Consider the following 22,673-nt stretch of genomic DNA (forward strand, 5'->3'; position numbering starts at 1 on the left):
CGCCTATGAATCTTTCATGAGCTTATATAAACAGGCGAGTTGCATCGGAGAAATTCCGACTACAAAACTGCATCAATTTCCTTAAAGAAATTTGTCGCTGTCGAGAACAGAGATTCGATTGATATTTTTTCCCCCCCTTTTAACAAATATTCTCTTCGAACGAGCCGCGGCTAGCAAGAAATTCGATAATTGCGACCGAGTACACGGCACTTTGACAATTTCGGTTAATCTCGAGTACAACTAAACCAGCCAAACGCAACACAAAAGGCGTCTGCACCGCGTCCACGTTAACTTTGACAAACGAGATACGAGCGTGAACTCGTAAAGGGTATGTTTACCCACTATTTAATTAAACTTTCCGTTAATTGCTTTTACCGGGCTGCGTCGATAGATACATCATCGTGTAATAACCGCCGCAAAGTAGAATATTGCTTTTAATCGTTTTCCATACTCCCCGGCCTAAACTAATTTCCCATATGGAGTGCATCAAAATTAAAATGCATATGCTTTCGCGTAACTCGATACTCGCGCGCAATTAATAGGAGATTTTCGTTCGACGCGGTAATTTCGCGCGAGCGGTTCAATTTTAGGTATTGGAAGCACGAAGGGGACCGATTCCCTCGTCTCTTTTGTGCTGGAAACTTGGATGGAAGTTGGTCGTTGAACGACATTATTCCTTGACCGGTAATACCGTATCCACGGTACAGAGTGCGCCGTTTCGAATCGAACGGACCCGAGACGCGCGCAGGAAGCGACGCGAAATTGTCCCTGCTTAACAAACGACCGCCTAATACATCAAACGAACGGCCAATCAGAGAGCGGAGAGGATTCGCAAATACCAAAAGCCGAATTTGCACGGCCGAACGGAGATACCGTCACCGCCGCCGGCTCGTGTTCTCGCCAATCCCGGCAATATGAATCACTATACGTCGCTCGTAAATCCCCGGCTTTCTATCGTTTCTTTCGAAAACACTGCAACCGTGTCCCTTTATCGCTCGACGTTGTCTAACGGAGATTTTCGGTAACCTTTTTAGTTGGATACGCGGCACGATAAAAAGAAATATTCAAATATGTCGCGCTTCCCGTATAAGTGAAACGTTCGAGCACGTGTGGCGACAGTTCTCGCGCACGACGACAGAGGGACACGCTCAATCTGGGCCTTTCTCGCAAGTACTTGAAACGATTACGAGAATCGTGTCGACGCAATTCTAGAGAAGGACGTGTGGAAAGCGGATTTTTACTGATATGGCAACCGTTTCGTCGCAAGCAAATATAGGTCGAGGAACGAGCTAGAAGAAGAGACGAAGGAAATTGCGGGAAACCGGAGGGAGAGGAGAAGAAAGAGAGGGTGGATGCAGCAGTTGCGAAACGAGGGGATCGATAACCATCGTCATGGCGACCATAGCATCAACTAGTCCTTACTCCGGCAGACTCTTCCTCTCTCGTATTCTCTTCGGGGCTCGCGATACACTGGGCTTTTCCTATCCTCGGGATCCTAGATTCCTGGATCGCCCTGAAATCCCCCCGATAATGGCGATGCACGTATCAGGAACTCGATCGGTCGACAAGCCGCCCCGGGAATTTCAAATCGAATAAAGGCTTCGACGGTCGTTTGCGTTGCTTGTCGAACTACGGAAAATTGTTCCCGGGCAATTCTGTCGGAACGACGCGTTGAAAATTCAACCTCGCTTTTTCATTAATCCCCGTTAAAAATATGCGGGGAGCTCGTTCGTTCCCGGCGAACCTCGTCTCGATGAAAATGTCATTTTCGGTTAGCGTTCTTTGCAACACGATATTTTCATTTAACCGTGGAAAAGTCTAAATCGTTGTCAACCAGTAAGAAACAATTCTGTATTTCGCAATTTCGGGAAATTTGATTTATCAATCAGCTCGGCGTATAGCACCGGTTTACAGATTTCTGGAAACACGCTCAAAAATGTCTACGAGTGTAACACAGTGTGTACACTAACTAAGCCGCGACATCTGTAAATACAAGTCGAGAGCTCTATATTTTTCTCTTGATCGCTCGTAATGACGTCGCCCCGGGAGACAACCGCTGAAAAGTACACGTTTTGTTTCAATATTGACTGCGTTCGGTATATTTCGCAAACAACTGGTATGTTTCTGTCTCGAGTAAATATCAGTGGAGAAACACAGTCTGTATTTTTTTGCCCGTGGAATTGGGCCAATCGCGGCAAGAAAAGGAAAGGGTAACGGAAGAACGGCTCTCTCTTCTTCGACGAATTTACCGAGAAAAAATTCTAACATTTATCGATAGATCGTTGCTCTCTATTTTCGTAGGAAACGAACGAACCCCGTTCTTTTTCAAATTCGTATGAGAATCGAACGCTAAATGGTTTCTGAGCCTCGTGAATAATTTGACGCGTCGCTTCCTCTTCTGCTTTCTCAACAGGAAGCGAACGAAAAGGCGCAAAAAAGGGGCAGACGCTCCATTACCTAATTTTAATATTTAGGCGAACTATACGTCGAAATAGGAAATGAAATATTATTATTATACAAAATATTATTATATATAGTAGTTCTCATCACAGACGAGGTATACGAGTAGACCTTACACTTTATGGACTTTCGTGGCCTAATGTGACTTCAATACCGAATGCAAAATTTTTAAACAAAATTAAAAATTTCAAATCATTCTGAAAAAATTATTTTCAGCTAGGGAAATCAATTACAATTATTTTTGGTCAATAGACATACCCTCGAAATCCTAACCATTTTCGAGAAAAAAAATTCCTTACCGAAAATATAATTTCAGGCCAGAAATGTCACTCCAAAATTTCATGCGAATCTTTAAAACGTCATAACTTCTGAACGGATTGGACGATTTTAATGTTTAAAAAAGCAAACTACGCGTATTTTAGTGTAGAATATGTACAAATCGTAAAAATATTCGAAAAGTTGGTCCTTGACCCCGCAAAATGAGAAAAATCCCATAAAAACGGTCCAATTTTCAAACAGCCATAACTCCTACAATTGTGAATATATTTCAATGAAACTTTTTTCTGAAGTAGAGCTCATGGGTACCTACAAAAAAGTATTAGACAACTTTTCCGTAGGGCGTCAAACAAAATTACTAAAAATGAAAAACGAATTTTTAAGAAAAATCGACAGGGGGTAGGTGCTTAAATTTTTCGACGAAAAAAAAAAATTTCAAATCGTCTTGGAAAAATTATTTTTAGTTGCTGGAGTCAATTGTAAGCATTTTTGGTCAACAGACATACCCCCGAAATCCTACTCAGTTTCGAGAAAAAAATTCCTTACCGAAAATATAATTTCTGGCCAGAAATCTCTGCCCGAATTTTCATGCGAATCTTTAAAACGTCATAACTTCCGAACGGATTGGACGATTTTAATGTTTAAAAAAGCAAACTACGCGTATTTTAGTGTAGAATATATAGAAATTATAAAAATATTCGAAAAGTTGGTCCCTGACCTCGCAAAATGAGAAAAACCCCATAAAAATGGTCCAATTTTCAAACAGCCATAACTCCCATAATAGTGAATATATTTCAATGAAACTTTTTTCTGAAGTAGAGCTCATGGATACCTACAAAAAAGTATTAGACAACTTTTCTGTAGGGCGTCAAACAAAATCACTAAAAATAAAAAACGAATTCTTAAGGAAAATCGACAGGGGGTAGGTGCCTAAATTTTTCGACGAAAAAAAAAAATTTCAAATCGTTCTAAAAAAATTATTTTCAGTTGCAAGGGATAATTTTAATCATTTTTTGTCAATAGACATACCCTTGAAATCCTAACCATTTTCGAGAAAAAAATTCAATAAGTAAACAAATTTTTCGTCGAAATTAAAAAATTTCAAATCATTCTTAAAAAAATATTTTCAGTTGCAGGAGTCGATGACAATCATTTTTGGTGAATAGACATACCCCCGAAATCCTATCCACTTTCGAGAAAAAAATTCCTTACCGAAAATACAATGTCTGACCATCCATGTCTGGCTCCCCTGAAATTTCATGCGTATGTTTAACACATCGTAACTCATGAACAGGTTAGATGATTGTAATGTTTCAAAATGCAAACAATGCGTATTAATGTGTCTCTAGAGCCCCATAAAAATGGGCTGAAAATATACATTGGATTTAAGGTCTGCTCGTATACCTTATCTGTGGTGAGAAGTACATTGCAAAATTGTTCGATACTTTTTTGCAACTGGCAAAGTTTAATATCTCCTTTCGATCGTGGCCTCTGCTATATATGGTAATACGTTGAAATATCAATTAATGCAGCGGAGTTTCATGCACCAAACAGTTGGTCGTTAGTACGGCAGGCAAAACCAAAGTTGCAGTAGACGAAATAATTTACAGCACCTTGGCGGAGATGCTTTGATGCGCAAAGCACCAAGAAATGTACAAAGTTTACAAGACGACTGATTCGGTCGAAACTGGCGAAACACCGCCGTCTAAGAGCATCGAGGTTTCACCTCTAGGTAGAGTTTCTTTGAAGACGAAACGATACTATTTTGAGGTATTAATCAAATATAAACAAAGAGAGGACGACGCACCGAACGCAAACTTAGCGACGTTAAGGAAGTAGCAATTGCATTAATAATACGATTTAATCCTTTGACTGTGACGCGTTTCGTATCAACGTTACGAAACGTTCTACTGCTCATTGTATTATGTACAAGACAATTTAATAATTAATGCCCGTACGATAAATTTCTACCTGCGCTCGACTCTCGTCGTGTTTTGTACAAACAATGTACCGTGCACACACGGCTAATTATTTTTAGCATTCCCCGAAGCCAATGTAAATTTAAACCACTTTAATTGACGTGTGACTCACGTATAGATCACGGGATCGATCCAAAAGTCTTCCTTGTATGGTTTATAAATAATTAGAATTATTTGCTCTTTTCGAAAGAACGATATTTACAACGCCAACGTTATTAATACCTGCCGGGACTAATGTTGCCTTATTTCAGCAAACACAGTAAATCTTTACTTCGTCGAGAAAAATAAATTATCGCCACTTTCTCCATTCATCCGACGTGTTTACTAACTTAAGTATCTATCCTGTGTACATTGTGACGACAATAGTGGGTTTGCTCAATTCAATTTTGTTCTTTCAACATACTCTGATTTCCTAAGAATTTGTTTAATTCCGGTTTGTCGCTATTGGCTGAAAGTGGGGACAGGTGGAGCAAGCCAAATACTTCCCCGCTAGTCAATTTCTCGCGGACGCACAGTACATATATTAGCACGACTAAGAATCTCGATGGACGCGAGCTGGCTGCTGAAATCTCGAGGAGTCTCTCGAGTGTTTCTGCATCAGCAGCCACAAGGCAAAGGTGACGGATAGCGTAATGCCCGAGTTTGCAGACGGCGAGGTCTCAAACCATAACGCGCGGGTTCTCGAAAACTTCCCAATAACGTTCCCCGATAACTCCGCTCCGTTGATAAGTTTCGAACAACTCGTTTCGAACGTCGACGGTTCCGTGAAGTCCGACGAGCAATATCCGATAAGTAATTCTGAAAATAAGATTATTCTTCTCGCAGCTGCCGCCCGACGGAGATGTCGCGCGCGCATGCACGGGTTGCGGAGGATTCCTAAAGTGTATTGGTTCGCTCGATTCGCCCACGAGGCAAATACACGCGCGCATAAAGCACGTTCCAAATGCGGTCGAGACCTCTTTAAATTCATGAGAAGAGAAGAATGTAGTTCAAGAACTTACCCAAAAGAGCTTCGAAAAGGAGCGCGTTACGAGACATTCGCGAGATCCTCGATCTGTTCGCCAGACGCCGTGTTCCCAAATTGCTACCGAATCGTTTGACTTTTCGAGCGGAAATTGCTACTGCGTTAATACCTTGAACGAAAAGGAAGTACTGAAAAACGCGTGCGTTGCCAACTAAACATATACTGAAATGTTGTAGCAGTAGTTCTTCGACGCGCCAGTCAAGGTTCGCTTCAAACTAACACATGCATGGCGAAACGCCTTTAAACGCGTCCGTACTTAACATACTCGGCGCAATTCTTACGTAAATTAACATAAATTGTGCGAAACTCTACTACGCGGACAAAGAGATAAATTTCAATATCTACGACGCGGATGATAATTGTCAACGATAAATGATTTAAAGCTGGATACCTGGAATCGGAATATCAAGCGTCAAATAGTGTCCCTGAAAGTTACGTACGAGTGGGTGACTCCTCCAAGTTACGATTTTATTTATACAGTTTATTTTTTCGTTGTAAGGCGCTTTCTAACGTTACGTGAAAGCGAGTGCAAGGCAATGGGCCGAGGCGCGAAGGCATTTCAGTGCAATTCGCGCATTCATTCGCGAATTCATCGGAATGAATAAACCAGACGGAGGCATTCCATTCGATAACTCTTGAGACGAGTCAGCGCGAATCGAAATAATGCAGGCGGCGAAAAACACAATGATTCCGCGAAGAATTCGACGTGAAAATACGCTCGACGAAACGAAGAATACGGAGTCGTGACGTACGATTACTGAAAATGCATGGAAAATTGATTTCCGTGAAAATCACCGGTCCAGTCGCAATTGCAATTAAATAGTTTCCAATTGTCTGACATTCAACGTGCTAAATAAGGTTTTCTAATAGACCAAGGACGTAATAAGTATTTTAATACAGCGACTCACATAACTGATCAATTGTTTGGAATACTCAAAACAAGTAATCTGTCATTTGGTAGCTTGGGTACTGAACTCTTAGTTCTCGCCAGTTTATACGTCTCGATAGATCTAAGCATACATTATTTGAAAAGTAAGAGCAATATTGCATTTGATCAGTTTTAAATTAGTATTAATAAATTTTTAATTATGATCGATATTTGTTAACTCTACTGTGTGTAAATATACAAGTAGTGTTTATGTTTCTAAATGTATTAAAATAAACTTCACGCGTTTCAAGAACATATTTCTTATTGCAATTTAGATATTCACACCGTGAAATTGCGAAGAAGGTGCAATGTACAAAATTTCAGTGGAACTTTATTGAAAAATAAAAGTGGACCTAATAAAAAGTAGACCTCTACTACAAAGCGATTAATAATTCGAAAAATACGCAATGGCAGTATTGATAATGTCGTAAAAATGAAACAGCATTTACATACGTAATGCGATATAAAATATCAGTGCTGAGACAATACGTCGCACATGGAATTTGCCAAAAAGTATGAGAATTTTACGGAAGCTGAGCAAAGTAATATGGCCTGAGGAAACTAAAATTGATTGCTTCGGATGGGATGGTCGAGAATGGACATGGGGAAGTCCTGGACAACAACTGCAGTCACATCATATTCATCCGACTGTCAAATTTAGAGGTGGTCATATAATGATTTGGGGCTGTATGGCTAGTGAAGGCTTTGGTTGTATTGACAAAATTGAAGGGACAATGACTGCTAAGTCATACATAAAAATTTTAGAAAATAGTTTATTAAGAAGCTTAAAAAAATGGGGTAAAACTATACCGGGCGTGATTTTTCAGCACGACAACGACCCCTAACATAAAACAAACAGTACAAAACAATGGTTAGCAATTCGAGGCTTTCAAGTTCTTGATTGGCCTCCACAATCGCCCGACCTGAACATAGAACATCTATGGGGTTTACTTGAAAGATCTGTAGCTAATTTTGAACCTGGTTCAAGAAGTAGTCTTCGTGGCAGAATATTCAAAGGGAACAATACAGAAATCTCGTAGACAGTATGCCAAGTATCAAAGCAGTAATAAAAGCAAAAGGAAGCTATACAAAGTATTAATAACCGACACAGGAGAAATATTTGATTTGATTCTCATATTTGATCAAGTTGTAATATTATGTTTAGCTATACTTTTTTATGAAAAATCACTTTATATCTTATAGATTTGTAAGATAATACTTCATACATATCTTTTGTTCTTATTCTAATCATCTCTCTTGTTACAATTACAATAACCATTACATTGAGAAGACATTTGATCAATTGTGTGAGTCGCTGTATTATTAAGAGGAACGACAATGTACCACTGTGTTGTGCGGGGAGATCGTGTTCCGAACGCGTGGGCGTTATCGGTTGAAAAAAAACACACCCGTCCAAACATTCATGTATTTCCCGCGAGGTCTGATGTTTATCTCGATGAAGAATAAGTCGGCCCCCCCATCCCCCCCGGAAGATGGGCATCGCGAAATCCGAAAGAGAGACATTTCGCAATTTCGCGCTTTACAGTGGACGCGTGATGCACGACGTACAGCGCTTCGAATATCATAAATCTCGCGGAATTGCAGCCAGCCTTTGCAGTTTACCCCGCTCGATGGGAAACAACGCGCACGTTCGGGAGACGTTTCCTTGAATTTATACCACTTTCGCAGCGCGCGACGGCGTACCATCTGAAATTAAATTCGTTCGAACGAACCACGGTGGGGAAAGAATTGCCTCGCGTACCCCCGAATCGCGCATATTTCGCCAATAAATGCAATTAGCCCAGGCTTAATTGAAAAAGCGAAAAGCACCAAGATACGAATCGCAAGACACGCTCGGTCGAACGTTGATCCAATTTACGCGAAAAAGAGAATGCGCCGCAACGATCCCGTCGACGCGTTTTAGTCGCACTTTTTGTTTCGAAACAATTTGCGAGCAGATTCTCCTCTCGGTATTTTTCAAATGATCTTTTCGATTCGAAACAGGCTCTTCGCGGTAAGAAACGGAAATAGAATAAAAGAACCGTTGGCACGCGTAAATAAAGGGAACCAATTAACGCGATATCTTTCGGGCTTGAAAAGAACGACGGGGTTAAATTCTCTAGAAGCGTCTTCACGAAGCGCAAAATAGAATTAACGGTGAATGAATTTTGCTACCGCGTTGAATGCAATTGCGGTTACTAGCGAATTAAACAGCAATGTTCTTCGAAAGTGCTCGTCAAGATTGTCGTATTCAATTTCACAGAGGTACAGTTAGATATCAGTTAACAGAAAGCACATTAAGAGGTAACATTTTGATACGCAATATGAACATTGGAACGTTTATATTTACGTGTCTTTTGTAGGACCACGGCAGAACTTAATTATTCGTGTTTTCAGAAGGTCGCATAAACTTTCGTGCCGTTTAACTCGAATTTCAGGATCGCTAACGGATTCTCCGAGTAAAAGGGAGAAGGAGCGAGACAGAAAGGCGAAACGAAGGAATCCTATTTTCCTTGGTGCGATTTCTCCGTCCGTTGGAGCTTTTCTTTTTGGTCAACGAAATAAGAACCCGAGGAAAAGGATCCGGGCGGACGGAGTATCGGTTTCCGTCGTTTCTCTTCCGCGGAAATAAAAGTTGCTGCTGTCAAGCGAGTCGACCGAAATCGAGGGGACGGGCGTCGTGAACTTTTCTGGAAAAAATGCAGTCCTTATAAGCGCGGAAGAAAAATACGGAGAGTCGAGAAATCATTAAACCGAGAGATGTCGGAATATGCCCGGGGGCGGTCTCCAGCCGGCGGAATCGCTTTAACGAATTTCAGAATGGAAGTACGGAAAGTTCTGTGAAACTTTCGACCCGCGAGGACGAGACGGTGAATACATCGAGACGCTGATAAAAGAAATTGGTCCACTTGATGAAAGACGACGGTGCTTCGGGGGCGAAAGGACGCTCAATTTCTCGTTGGAATTACAAGGCGACGACAAAGAAATAAAAGGGCCGTAAACGTAAAGACGGTAAACGTGGACGGTAAACCGAACGCGAGTAGGGACGATACGACTCTCGTTTCCGGAATCATCGACGCGGAGGAAAGTCTCCCGCGGGAACGCGCGCGAAAGGAAAAAGAAACGAACGGGAACCGCAAAGAGGCTTTCGCGATTCGGGAATTAAGCTCGTTAGCGGGAAGAGAGCCTGATAACCGGAGAATTACGGGGAGGCAGAAAGTACAACAATATTGAGATAAAAGGCGCAAGAACGGAAATGAAACTGGGGATAAGAATAAAGGCGCGAGGAAGGAAAAATGGAGGCCTCGCCGCTGGGAGGAAAACTGCAGACAGTCGAGTGCTCCAGAGCCACGCCGACACTCGTTTTGTAAACTTTTCCTGAAGGGCAGGAAACCTAAAGAAGATATAGAACGAAGGGCGAGGAGGACACGAGTGGAAACGGGAACGATGCTGCTGGAATAGGGGGGGATTCAAGAGCCCACGAATTAAAATGCACGACGTCTCTCCTCTTGGTAGGATCCCTTTTCCCTTTTCCCTTTTCCCTTTTTCCCCTTTTCCCTCCCAGCCAACCGCAACCCTTTCTTCGAGCTGCCTTTTCCTGCGAGCTCCGACGCACGAATTCTCGTCGGAGGTCGAAAAATGACAGGCTGAAAAGGAGATCTCGCTGAAAAGACCTTGTCCCGTTCCATTCTTTCGAGTAATTGGGATTCCTCGAGGCTTCCCTCCGCCACGCTCGCGTTAAACACCGTTCCCGACATTCATACCCTTTCAGGCTGCTGCTCGTATTTACATGTATATTAGTTAAACCGGCTCCCGCCGGAACCACCAATGCCACGGTCGATGAATCGACGACTTCTACTCGAAACCCTTTCAGGATTTCTCTCTTATCGTTACCGGACCGAGATTGGACCTGAATTTTCAGAGTTTCCATGTTCCCTTTTTCGAACGATTCTATCAGTTTATCACAAAAATTCCTTTCCCTTTACTAGTACACCCTCCTTTTACACGATTTTACACGCAGAAAGTTCTAAAAATAACTCACTGTAAAGATTTTTACTGGGACCTTTGTTACAACTGTTGCCTTTTGAGACAGTGTAATACCAATGCTTGCTCGGCGATGCGAATCGAAGAATTTTTTTCCAACGAACGCTCGATTTCTCCTATTAAATTTCTGATCGCGATATCGGCGAACCCGATTCTCCGTGTATCAAAAATCGAGTTTACGTAAACCTTCGTAGAACACCTAGAATACCTTTGAAAATCTTATGATCTCATCAAAAGATACTATTAATAAATTTCCCGCGGTTAGGTAACCCGCATGGGAACTACTGCGTACATGTTGCACTTGGAACTCAAATATAGACGCAAATGACGAAGCCAGCGCTACTCTTAGATAGCCTAATAATACAGGGGTGAGTTAATTTATATACGAACGACTAAATGTTAGCGCTAATAAATTCGACTGGATCGCGTTCGAGAAACTTTGACCGATCGGGCAAAATGGAGTAGTGGGCGTGCGAGAGCAGTCGGTGAATGCCGGATATAATAAGGTCCTTTCCAAAAGTTACTCCGAAGTTAGGTCAGGTGGCTCAGACAGTCGGGAGTCTCAATTAACTGCCGCCAAGATTTCTCTAATTGCGAGCAAACAATGTAAATGACCAACGAACGAGCGCTTTCTTTTTTGCAACGCGCTGCACACAAACCGAACAATACACTATTTTCGCTGACACGAACTAGCAGCAATTTAGCGTGTAATCCAGCATGAAAAGCGAGCATTCGTGTCGTAATATCGACCTCCCTTTTCCATTTTTTCTTCAATTTCTCGTATCGAGCATTGCCGAACTAAAATATTCATGATTATGAACATTCAGAGTAATAAATAATGGCTATTAACCGAAGTTACGAGACTTGTCAGCTACGCCCAGTTTAATGATACTTGATAGCCCCTCAAATAATACACGATACAACGCGATAAGATAGACTTTCGACCAGGGGCGTGTTTCGTTTCATGGAAACGGATACAATGTGTGTCGCAGGACACCGTTTCGAAGCACCGGTGTTAAAATTTAGCTCGATGAGATAGAACGAGAAGATCGATGTTGTAAGGCTGGTTTTAGCACGAGCGCTGTTAACATCGTCGGGATAAATATGAGCTCGTTAGGGCAGCTACTACCGGGAAAATACAGACCGATAAATTTTCAACAATTTCGCGAGAAGAAGGGGAAATTGCGTAAGTTACGGCTCTAGCGGCCGTCCGCAAAATTTTATGCGTTTGTTCTCCTATACCTGGCAATCCGAGGTAATACGAGCAGCGTCGATGAGTGTTCGCTGAAAGCAGCAAATTTTCATTTACGGAGACGAAGGATGCGATACTTTCTCGCTGCGAAGACCGGTACAAGTTTTGGTAGTTTGCCGCCAAGAGTAACTGGATTTGCTTTTAGCCGCGAGAAATGGCACGTTTCTCTTTTAGCTGCGAAAAACATCGCGTTAAGTGGGTTGCCCCAAGTACGTTTAAACGAAACGCTTCGTCTAACCGATGCAAACGATTAACAAGAATTGAGTTCTCTTGCGACTAAAACCTCGCCCTGTTGGTTAGCGTATCTTTTTACAATAAACTGTATTATAAACAGAGTTTCTGCTCGTTACGACAAGCAGACTTTTATCGAATTGGCCGGGCAACCGTAACGAAGCGGAAACGGTGAAACCACAGCTACGATAAAGCAAGGCGTTCTTGTCGCCGAGCGAAACGGCGGCTCGCCACGAAACGGATTTTCCAACAGTTCGCTCCCAACGTCTTTCGAACAGTCTTCGATCCGTTGCTACAAATTCGCGGGGACTGACCGCAATTGTCGGTCGATAAGGACAACTCCGGGGGGGTAATACGGGCAAGACGAAGCTCGTTCAAACTGTTTAAGAAGGTAAGAATACCGCGGGGAATTATGGCGATTCAAAGTGCAGCCGTGCTCTGTGCGTACACAACCGTCTGACTCTGTTTGCCAGCGACTCGAGAGGGTCAGCTCGCAATTAGTTCGAAGAGGTCGCGAAGTTTCTCCGGGGAATAAAGTTACCGCGGATTGGATTAACTTGCGTACACAAGCGTGGCACGAAGCTAGGTCGGACGTGCAATTTGTTTCTCAGGGTCGTGGCGCGGTTACCACGGTATGTAGAAACCTCGAGGGCGTTTCTAGCATCGCGACGCGAACCTCCAGCACGGGAAGAACACAAGTCTCGGAACGGAGTACCGTTTCACGTTCTCTCCCGTTCTCGTTAAGCATATCCACGCGAGGTCTGCGAACGAAAACACAGAATGCTCGCACGAGGTTCGATAGGTTTCGGTTCGATGTCGGGCAGACCGCCAAACGACCAGACAAACGCAAACAAATCTGCTTCTTGCATCTGACTCTGCTCGTCGAACGCGACTATTATGCTTGCACAACGTTATTGCTCCGGTCTAATAAGGATAGCCAACTTCTGGTGTATACCCAAATTCACTATAAATTAAAAGAAACTTGTTTATTACATTGTGTTATACTCGTACGAGTATGAGTGGGAGTAACTATAGATATTAACGCGCAGAATTTAATACCGCCGTGCAATACGCGCCGTGTTACCTGCAGACTGGCAACTAGAAATAATTGTGCACGTGTGGCCGATACGAAGAAAGCAATATGGGTCAACTTATTTGCATAAATGTTCGAGTCATGAACAGTCGTGGCTCGAGAAGCGTCCTCCGAGAACGTCTAACGGGAGAAGAGCCGAAGCAAGTGGCACGCTGGCATAGACCAATTTTACATCTCCGTGTCGCGGAAGCTATTCATCCCGCAAACGAAATTTAAGTACAAATTATGTTCTCGAGTGTCGCTCGGGCAGATACCGTCGCTAGAATAATAAGAATTGCAGTTTTCGACCCTTTGGTTATTTAAAAATACCACCCGTTTCTGAGCAAAAACACGTTTTTCGTCCCACAGTGTACCGCAAAGCAGACAACGAAAGACAGATCGTGCGAACGCAAGGATGCTTTTTCCGTCGCGTACTCCCGAAGCGTGACGCGACAACAATCGTGGAAGAGAATTCGAGTTACGCCAGGACTCGACGAAACTACGACATTATCGTAAATTGTATGTATCCTGCGAGTACGGTCACGACAATTGCACAGGCGTTAACGATGCGAACAGGAGTGAATCGCGGATCCTATAATAAAGTCGAAACCAATATTAGGTGTCTGTACGGAGTGTTGGCGGAAAGAAATCAAGATTATCAACGTGTGCATCGCCGGAAACACGGCGTGCGTGATGCGTTAAAATTAGATGAACGGGGAGGAATAAATCGACGTTGATTGTTCGGAGTTTGTAACGTGTCATCGCGGATTATAATGCAATTCGATGATAGGAAAAGTAATTGCGAACACGCTATCTTCCGAGTCCAAGTGTAAATTAACATAAAACAACGACAAAGCAGCCATCGTTCTTTCCTTAACAGTCCACTGACGGAGAAGGGTAAATCGTATCTGTAAATTGTATTATTAGAAATAGTATTCAGTAGAAATTCAGTAAAACTGGTGTAATATGAATTAGATGTATCCGACGAAGAGGGTGTCAAGATGGAATATTTAAAACATCTGCCATTTGTCGGATGAAATTTTTATCAAGTATTCTGTACCCATCGGAGTCGAGATCCTGGATTAATAAAGAAACTGGGATTCGCCGGAAACTACTAAAATTCTTTTCCACGGGGATGAACTTATCGGACTTTCTTTGCCACGAACTCGCGCGAGCTAAGAACTTTTCTACTATGCCGACATTAGTGGGCGATAAAATTTTAAGCAGCTTTCCCGTAATGGAAGACTTCTCGATAGAACACCAAGGACATTGGCGTTCACTTTTAATGAAAAGCAATTTAGAGAGTGGATCGGTTCATCGAGGAATCAGATAATCAACTGGTCGCGTGCCGATGCTGTCGCATGTCGAATCGAATCAAAGCGTTATATTTCTTTGTGCAACTTACGGCGAAGATACAACGACGCCGTCGACGGGATATTCCTCTTAGATCTGAAATACAAAATAAAAAAGAACTATTATCTGTCGCTCCATCTGCTTCTCCAAGTCGGTATAATACATATTTATGAACGATTCATCGATCAACCATTAAACTTCTCGCGTCGGTGGATATATGATAATAAACCGGTCGAAGAGAATAATAGACTATTAAAGATAAAGTAAAGATAAGTTGAAACACTTATCCTCACCTGAAATTATTATTTCCATTACTCATGAATCAACGATCAGAGACGAGTGAAAACTAAAATAATACCAGTCCTGTGGATAGAATATCGACTCGAAAGACATTACTCGTCGACCGATAAACGCAAGAACTGATACGAATTCAAACGATCGATGGTGCACCTTGAACATTGATCGCTTCGTTATTACGCTTCACGACGAAACAACAACACGGCCTATATTTTTTGTGTTAGGTAAAATACGGCGAAGAAAACAAAGCGAAATTACGATTAACTTTTAACTTTTAACGTCTCGATTTACCTCGATCGAGGAATTTGTAAAACGCAACCGGAAACGTGCCGCGGTCTCCGAGCAATTAAGGCCTTTAACTATGATAATTTGTAGGTCGTCATTGAATCTGTGTAGATAATTACTTGACCCTTGACGCACAGGCGAACGAGGGGAAGCAAAGAGGCCACCTCTCTTTAATCGCTATACGAATTCGCGGGCTGCAGGATATGCAGCATAATATACCGGATATGAACTGGATAATGCCAGAGGTGAAGTACGTTTGCCGCTAGGGTAGACAAAACACCGCAAAAATATCAATGGTGGTAGGAAATACGGCTCTATCTGCGATGGACGCCGCCATTTAGCATCCCCTGCGAGCAACGACGGAACCGATCCAAATACTCGTCGATCGCAACAGACGATAATTTTTTAATTTAAAAGATACGTTAAAAAAGTCAAGAGATACGGAGTATTTATTAGTGCATATTTTTGCTCGTAGGATCTGTGTTCCGTCAGTGGTCTCTCTGTTCCGTTTAAAATTTCCTTTTATATTCGTTCGCGGCGGGAAAAGTACGACGTGGAACGCCACAAAGAACCGTAATAAAGTTACGAAACTCTGTTTCGCTTCGAATTTCGTGCACGAGGTTCAAGTTTCGCGGGCGAAGGATCTATCGAGCTGATGAAAAACGCGTTCATCGAAAGATTCGGTAATTTTTTAGGGACATTTTTTAAAGAATAAAAATATATAAAGCGAATTGCGAAGGCTGAACGTTTCTACGAAGAATTAACGAGAATTTGACGGATCGTCGTTGCATCATGCGGAACAATTTTCCGCGAGAAATATCTTTGCTATACGGGAAATGCAATTTGCATAGCTCCCGCTCGAAACGAGTAAAATCTACTGTACAATACGCGAAAGTCGAGTGCATTCTACGTATGGCGGTAAAAGCGATTTCACGGTAGCCCGAATTTGGAGCAAGTCCAAGTCGAAAATCGATCGACCTTTAAACCAATCGGGTATATGCTTACCCTGTCTATGTCGAACAATGAAACGAACAAAGTCCCGATATTGGGAATCGTTTCGATACAAATCTGTCCTTGGCAAAGAGGAGAAATATTTCCGTCGCGATCCGCAGCGCGCACAGAAACTCGAAAGAGAAATTGTCCATCCTTCGGGCACTGAATAACACGATGCATCCGTAATGCGGCCAATTGTTTTATTCGAACGCGATTTACCGCGCGCAATTCGGTCAGATATCTACGATTCGAACGGCGAAACAGGAAACGGTCGACCGGGATAGATCATGCGCGTTATAAGAATTTAATTCTCGCGTGTAAAATTAATACTAATTCACGAACATACTACGTGTCGAGAGATACGTCCTATTGTACGCATTAATTACGATTGATCGAGTCGAATAAATCCAATCGAACAGTACGAGACGAAGAAAAATAGCCAACGATCGACGAAAGAGAACGCAAAGAGACTAATGACGAGACAGCAAAGGCTTCGTTGGGCGGTGGATTAATTCTCAACCCCTAAAGCTTCCGTCGACCCATACCCGTTCGCGTTCTTTCCACTCGTTTCACTGGCACGAGATTGAAATTCAAACTAAACAATGTTCTGAGAAAGAATGTTTACAAATTTCCGCATACCAAAATATTCGAGGGAAATAGCCGCAGTTTAAACTGCGAAGGATTTAATCGAAAACGTGATTTAGAATTTATTTAAAACGCGTCGAGCCACGATTTATAGCGTGAGTTTTAATACCAGGATTCAAACGCACAACGAAACGAGTCTCAAAAGCGCGTATTTACACGCGCGAAGATGTTGAATCGCTGGAAAGCAGAGTAGCGAAATGTTTAACAAAACCGTGCAAATGAAATTGAAAGAGTTCCCATTCTTGAAACACGTTTCACATCCTGCGAACCGAGCGCAAAAAGAAAGATATATACGCGACGAAAGATAACAAAAAAAAACCGTTCGGAGATACGCAAATGAAAGCTCGCCGTCGGATGAATTCGCGTTCTCGAACAAAAAGACGAGGCCGTCCTCGAATGTTTAAACGAACAGAAACGCGACCGAGTTAAATGAAAACGCATTTTATTTCCCGCGACGCGAACACCACGGAGAGTTAAAATAATTTCGAGATTAATTAGCTTCGAACAAAAGTAGACCCGATCGAAGCAACGTATCGATTATTGGCGGTAACTGATAACCAAAAGCAACATTGTGCTGGGATTTCCGCGTAAATAGAAAATTACCAATGACAGTAGCAGCTGTATCGAATCGCTTCGACGATTACTATTCAACCCATTGTTACGTGTCATTGATAATGAGGGACTGTGCTTGTCTACGAGCAAAGACTAATGGAAAAACTTGTTACGAGTCGACGAGAACGTCTGTGACTAATTCCAGCCATTACCCGACGAACTTGGTCAGTTGCAAGAAAACAGAGCTATGCATATATGTCTGCGCGCGTTTAACGCGTCGACCGCCATGACAGTTTTCAATTTCTAGAGATAATTCCGACGCTCGTAAAAATATGACGATTTCGATTTTCGATCGAATGGCCAATCGAAAAAATTCGGATCGCGCGAATGGACGCTGGGCGTCATACGAACGTGAAACAGACGCCTGTTGCGAGCGCGATATTCGAGCGAAATCTACGTTTCGCGTACCAAACAGGGTATTTCGGCCGGTATCAGAACTGTGACAAATCGTTAACGATCCGTCGGTCGGTGTATCTATCGTTCGCGGTGAGGTTTCCGCGATGATAAAAAACAATTCGCGAGATGAACTCTTAATACCACGGGCACGTTATCGCGCAGCCCACGAACACCAGCATCGACCAGGGTACACGTTCACAGACATCGTCGTACCGTGACACTTCTTGGGGGCGTGACAATTTACGACACTTCGACCTGCTGCCACCCGAGCTAATGCGACAAGTCAATGACAACGTTACGATAAATCAAACTATTCTAATAACCAACATCACTCACCCTGGCTATAAACTTATCTAGAAACGAGACTCGGACGAGACGCGAATCTCTTCTGGAAATACTCGTACGCTCGATAACGCCTATCCCGATTCCTGTAAATACTTTGGGCTCGATTCATATACCGAATCCATTCGCTCGACCTCAAGTCGAAATTTTATTTCCAAACGTGTTTACGTGTTTCTTCCCTTTTCTACGATACAGATGTACGGTAGCGTGGAACACGGAAGGAAATTAACCAGTTATACGAACAGCGATAATTCAAACACACTAATTAAATTCGATAGTATCGCGTATGTACTAATGTAAGAATAATTTTCTGACTCGTTGTAAGATTGTGCAACGGATATACGTATCGAGGCATGTTTCTTCCGTGACTAAATTGCGATACCACGATCCACGTTTGGTACAGTGTAAATCGAGACCAACATTTACATAAAAAATAGCGTACGCAATAGCGCGAAAGAAGAACCAGCGATGGAGCGGAACGAGTGGAACTCGGTCCCGACAGGTGTTCGACTAGGGAAAGAGGTAAAAAAGAACCGGTAGGCGCAGAGCCGATGCCAGTTCCCCTTAAATCGGTGTTGCATAACGCTCACCTTTTCCACTTTCCCTCCGTTCTTTCCGTCAACGAGAGAGTCAGTCGATCGTTCGGTGGTTCCGTGCTCGCCCACGTGCTAGATACTACTTGGCTCCCCTCTTTCTCGCTTTCTTTCCTCTCATTCCATCTTCTCCGGGCGGAACAAAGGCCGCGCGAAAGCAGCAACCTTGGCCTTTGACGTTTCAACCGGGACCTGTTCGAACGCGGACGTGCGTGCAGATGCGAACGCGCCTGCCTTTTCGCGTCTCCTCTTCGACGGAGGGCGACAGTCGACAGGATCAGCCCTTCAAAACGGACGGACGAGCGTTTCCTGACACCGATCCAGTAACTGACCTTCTCAACGCAACCGGTTTTCGCGCGCACGTCTCGCGAAAGCCTTCCCTGTCGCCCCGCGAACTCGTGACCATTCACTCGACATTCACCGCACCGTTGCAGCACGTTGCATTCACCGACGATATCACCCCTGCGAGTCTGCCCTACGTTCGATACTCTTTTTTTCTTTATTCGGTAAACACGGATCGAAAGACGTTCTCCGTGGAATGGTCGGGCTCCGAACGGTACCGGAAATTGCTGACAATATCGAAAGTCTGTTGTACGAAACGAGGAGGATCGCAGCACCGGATACGAACAGGGACGCGTATCGCGCGGCGTCTCGGCAAAGACTGGCGAGAGGTGACCGGCCGTGAGTCGACGCGAGCGCGACGTCGCTCGCGAGTCAATGACGGGAGGCGTGATTGGCCGGGCCGCGAGCACCGTCTCTCTACATTGGTCCTCGCCGACGCGACCGGAGTCAATAGGCTTTTTAATTAAACGATCCAGATGCAACGACGATAACACTTACGAACGAAGGTTACGGGTAAATGGAGTTCAATGCGATCATTATTCTAGGAATTTTAGGTCGCTCGCAGATTCCCCGGAGCAAAACGAAACTCCTCCAGTACGGGATCTATGCAACTTCGAATTAGTCATAGCGTCGTTTATTTTTAAACTTCTTTTTGCTAGATCTACGTGTTCTTTTTTTGTGAAATAATTACACTGTATAATCTGTCTTCGTTTCAACGGTGTAATATAAACACAAATCTGTGTCATTCGCACAGCCACGTCGCGTAAATATTTCTCGTTCGTTCGGCGGGAAAATACATCGATTAAACCGGAATTGCTCTAATCTTAATTGGTCGAAGAGTGGCCGAACCACCAGTGGCGCGAACTGTCGTTGTTGTCGGCGATAACCCTAGAAATCGTCGCAAACCACCGACGAAAGGTTGTTTGCTTTTTCTGGTGAAATCTTGCCGGCGCGGTTTCGCGAAAAAAGATGGCGACGGTGGGCGTCGAAGCGCGAGCTCGCGCGGGACACCCGGTTTTTGGTCACAGAAACGAAATTGGAGTCCAACGAGCGCACAATGCACGGGACACGCGATATCTTCGGTCTGGTGAATTTCATTGCATTTCCTGCGCAATATTCAAATGAGCAAGGGAACGGAATGGAAAGTATAAGCTCGCCCGAAACCTAAATTTTGATAAACATCGCCGTGTCCGGCCGAACGAAACGCACGCGAGTCGATGGGACCGTCGACCTGTTCGCGGACCGAGGCTGCGGAAAATTTTAAATTATTCTCGACGAGTAAAAATTCTAAAAATCTGCATAGAATTCGTAGCGGTAAAAGTTTTACGGTCTCGACGAAGTCGCCGACAAGAGTCGGTGAATGAATGTCGAAGCAGTGGGAACACGTGGTAATAAGACGGAGTTGAATTTAAAAAACAGATCGCGTGCGAAAAAAGTTGCTCAAGCTGAAGATGACGTCCTTCGCCGTATGGGCAACGTGTTGCCGAGCGTTGTCGTGCAACAGCATGGCCTGACGGTTTCCTTGGCCAGTAAAAGGTCTCGTTCGCTCCAATTCATCGTTCAAATTGATCAATTGGCGTTGATAACGATCACCAGATGCAGAGTAAAACTTTGTTTGCACGGATACTCGGTTTTGGAATCGATATCGTTGCCAGTGTTGCTCGATACGCGTGAATTGTTAAATAATTGACGTTGGAATAACAAACGCGGCATGGAACTGCTGGACATTGGTATTTGTTAGGCGATAATTTGAAAAATCGTCGAGGATCTAAACAGAAAAAACTGGCGTGGCTGTCAAACGCGTTGAAACGATCGAACAAATTAGACGCGTTGCGCAAGCTTTTCTGCAGGCCATACATTATCGGATATTTCCGTAACGAGGCAAAGTCGCAGTACGAAAATATACATAGTTGCTATTGGCTAGATCGTTTTATACGCGGACAAGTAAATTTCCTGACCCGCTGACGCACAACTGACCACAAATGACTGTAAAGCATACGTCAAACAACGTCAAAGTTACCCAAATTATAATATTTATAGAATTTATAGAACTCGAAACGAAGACCTAATCACCTCTCCTAGATATTTCAGCTTGAACAAAATCCCAGATATCGAGGGAAAATGTCGATCCGTGAAAACGTGCATTTTCGTCGTTCCGTAATGAATTCCGCGTCGAATCGCTCGTTATTCCGTCATCGCGTTATCGCGTAATTAACGAAACGCATACGTTCTCGGCGATTTTGTGAAGACACCGAGGGTTCCAAGATAAATCTCTCCCAGAGAGGTGAGATCTAACGCTCCGAAGACTCTGTGTAATTTTTCCCAGGCTTGCATTCGCGTATCGAGTCGAATCTCGTCGTTCCTTCTACGCGCAATTATATTCCCGGTTTAATTAACGCGGCTAAACGCTCGTGGTTATCTCCGAGCGATGCTCAGAGTTCGCACGAACCGTCTTAGTCGTTGTTCTCACGGGTGATGTCAACCTGAGCGTCGGTTCGCGTCCGGTTCGTCCGCTCGTTGCGTTATGCATGACCAGGGTGTTAAGTATGAAAAGGAAAGACAGAGGAGAGCCTCTTGCCGCTCGGTTTCCATGAAAGACAATGGAATTCGGCGTCCCCGTCGCTTTGAATCGAGCTGCTGGCACCGGTTACTTCCGTTCCCGTTCGACGTTACGGAATTTTCATTCCCGTAACTTCTCTAATGACCGCTAGACACACGGCGGACGTAATTGGTTAACGTACCGTGTCCCCCGTTCTCCCGATAATTTCGAAACGAACTTAAGCGGTTGCGTAGAATATTCCGTTACCCCGAACACCCCTGGAAGCTACGGGATGTTTAACGAGCAAACTATATTACCCAAACACGGGATCCCACCAAAACGTATCCACCTTCTGAGCTGTGCTCTCCCTTTTCATCGAATAATTACTTGATACGTAATCCCTTCGGGCGACGATGCCTACAAATTTATATTCCCTCGATACAGGGTAAGTTACTTGGCCCGTGGTAACCCCCTGCGCTCCGAAACGACGTGCGTGACACGTAGAGCGACTTTGTTGTTTCAAAGCTGTTCGTCGCGCAGCGAACTTTGCACGTACCGCTAAATTATCTCTGTTTAGGAAAATGATATTTTCTAGTACATAGAATCGTCAGTTTTTTAGGTCGTCGACGAGATGGGTTCGTCTATTCGTCCAGCGAGCACTCGTTACGAATCGTTTGAATCGTCTGGCATAAAACATTTCGTTGATCCGTGTAATATGGACTTTACATTCGGCCGTCGACCTACGGGTCGGCCGTGGAAAGCTCACGGAAGGCATCGTTCGAGCTCTCCGTGCAAAAACTGATAAGGAAAATATATATTCCCACTTGACTTGGCTTCTATACCCTTTTTCATTCCCTTAAGCTTCCGAGCGCTGACGAGGTACCTTGGAGGCTGGCCAATTTACACCCTGGTGTTCTTTCAGACCCTAGGATAAGAACGGAATTGAAATAATTTCTATTCCCGCTGCGGAACGCAACCTTTCGAAATACGAATGATTTACCGTCGAGGAA

The 22,673-nt window shown here is 43.7% G+C and overlaps 1 protein-coding gene across 5 annotated transcripts in view; it reads right to left on the reverse strand.

Moving 5' to 3' along the window:
• Positions 1-22,673, reverse strand: part of LOC143344287 (beta-1,4-N-acetylgalactosaminyltransferase bre-4) — a 64,086-nt gene that overhangs the window by 29,136 nt on the left and 12,277 nt on the right. Inside the window, exons 1-2 of one of the 5 annotated variants that reach the window (XM_076770185.1) lie at positions 18,780-19,461; positions 14,672-14,715 (exon numbers count right to left, since the gene is read on the reverse strand). The exons of 1 other annotated variant lie outside the window; for it this stretch is intronic. The gene's annotated coding sequence lies outside the window, so the exon portion shown is untranslated. Of the gene's footprint in view, positions 1-5,716; positions 5,900-14,671; positions 14,716-18,779; positions 19,462-22,673 lie in introns of those variants that run through there. 3 more of the 5 variants (XM_076770188.1, XM_076770184.1, XM_076770190.1) reach the window with 3 other exon arrangements.

The sequence above is a fragment of the Colletes latitarsis genome, chromosome 8 (assembly GCF_051014445.1).
Source record: "Colletes latitarsis isolate SP2378_abdomen chromosome 8, iyColLati1, whole genome shotgun sequence".
Lineage (NCBI taxonomy): Eukaryota > Metazoa > Arthropoda > Insecta > Hymenoptera > Colletidae > Colletes > Colletes latitarsis.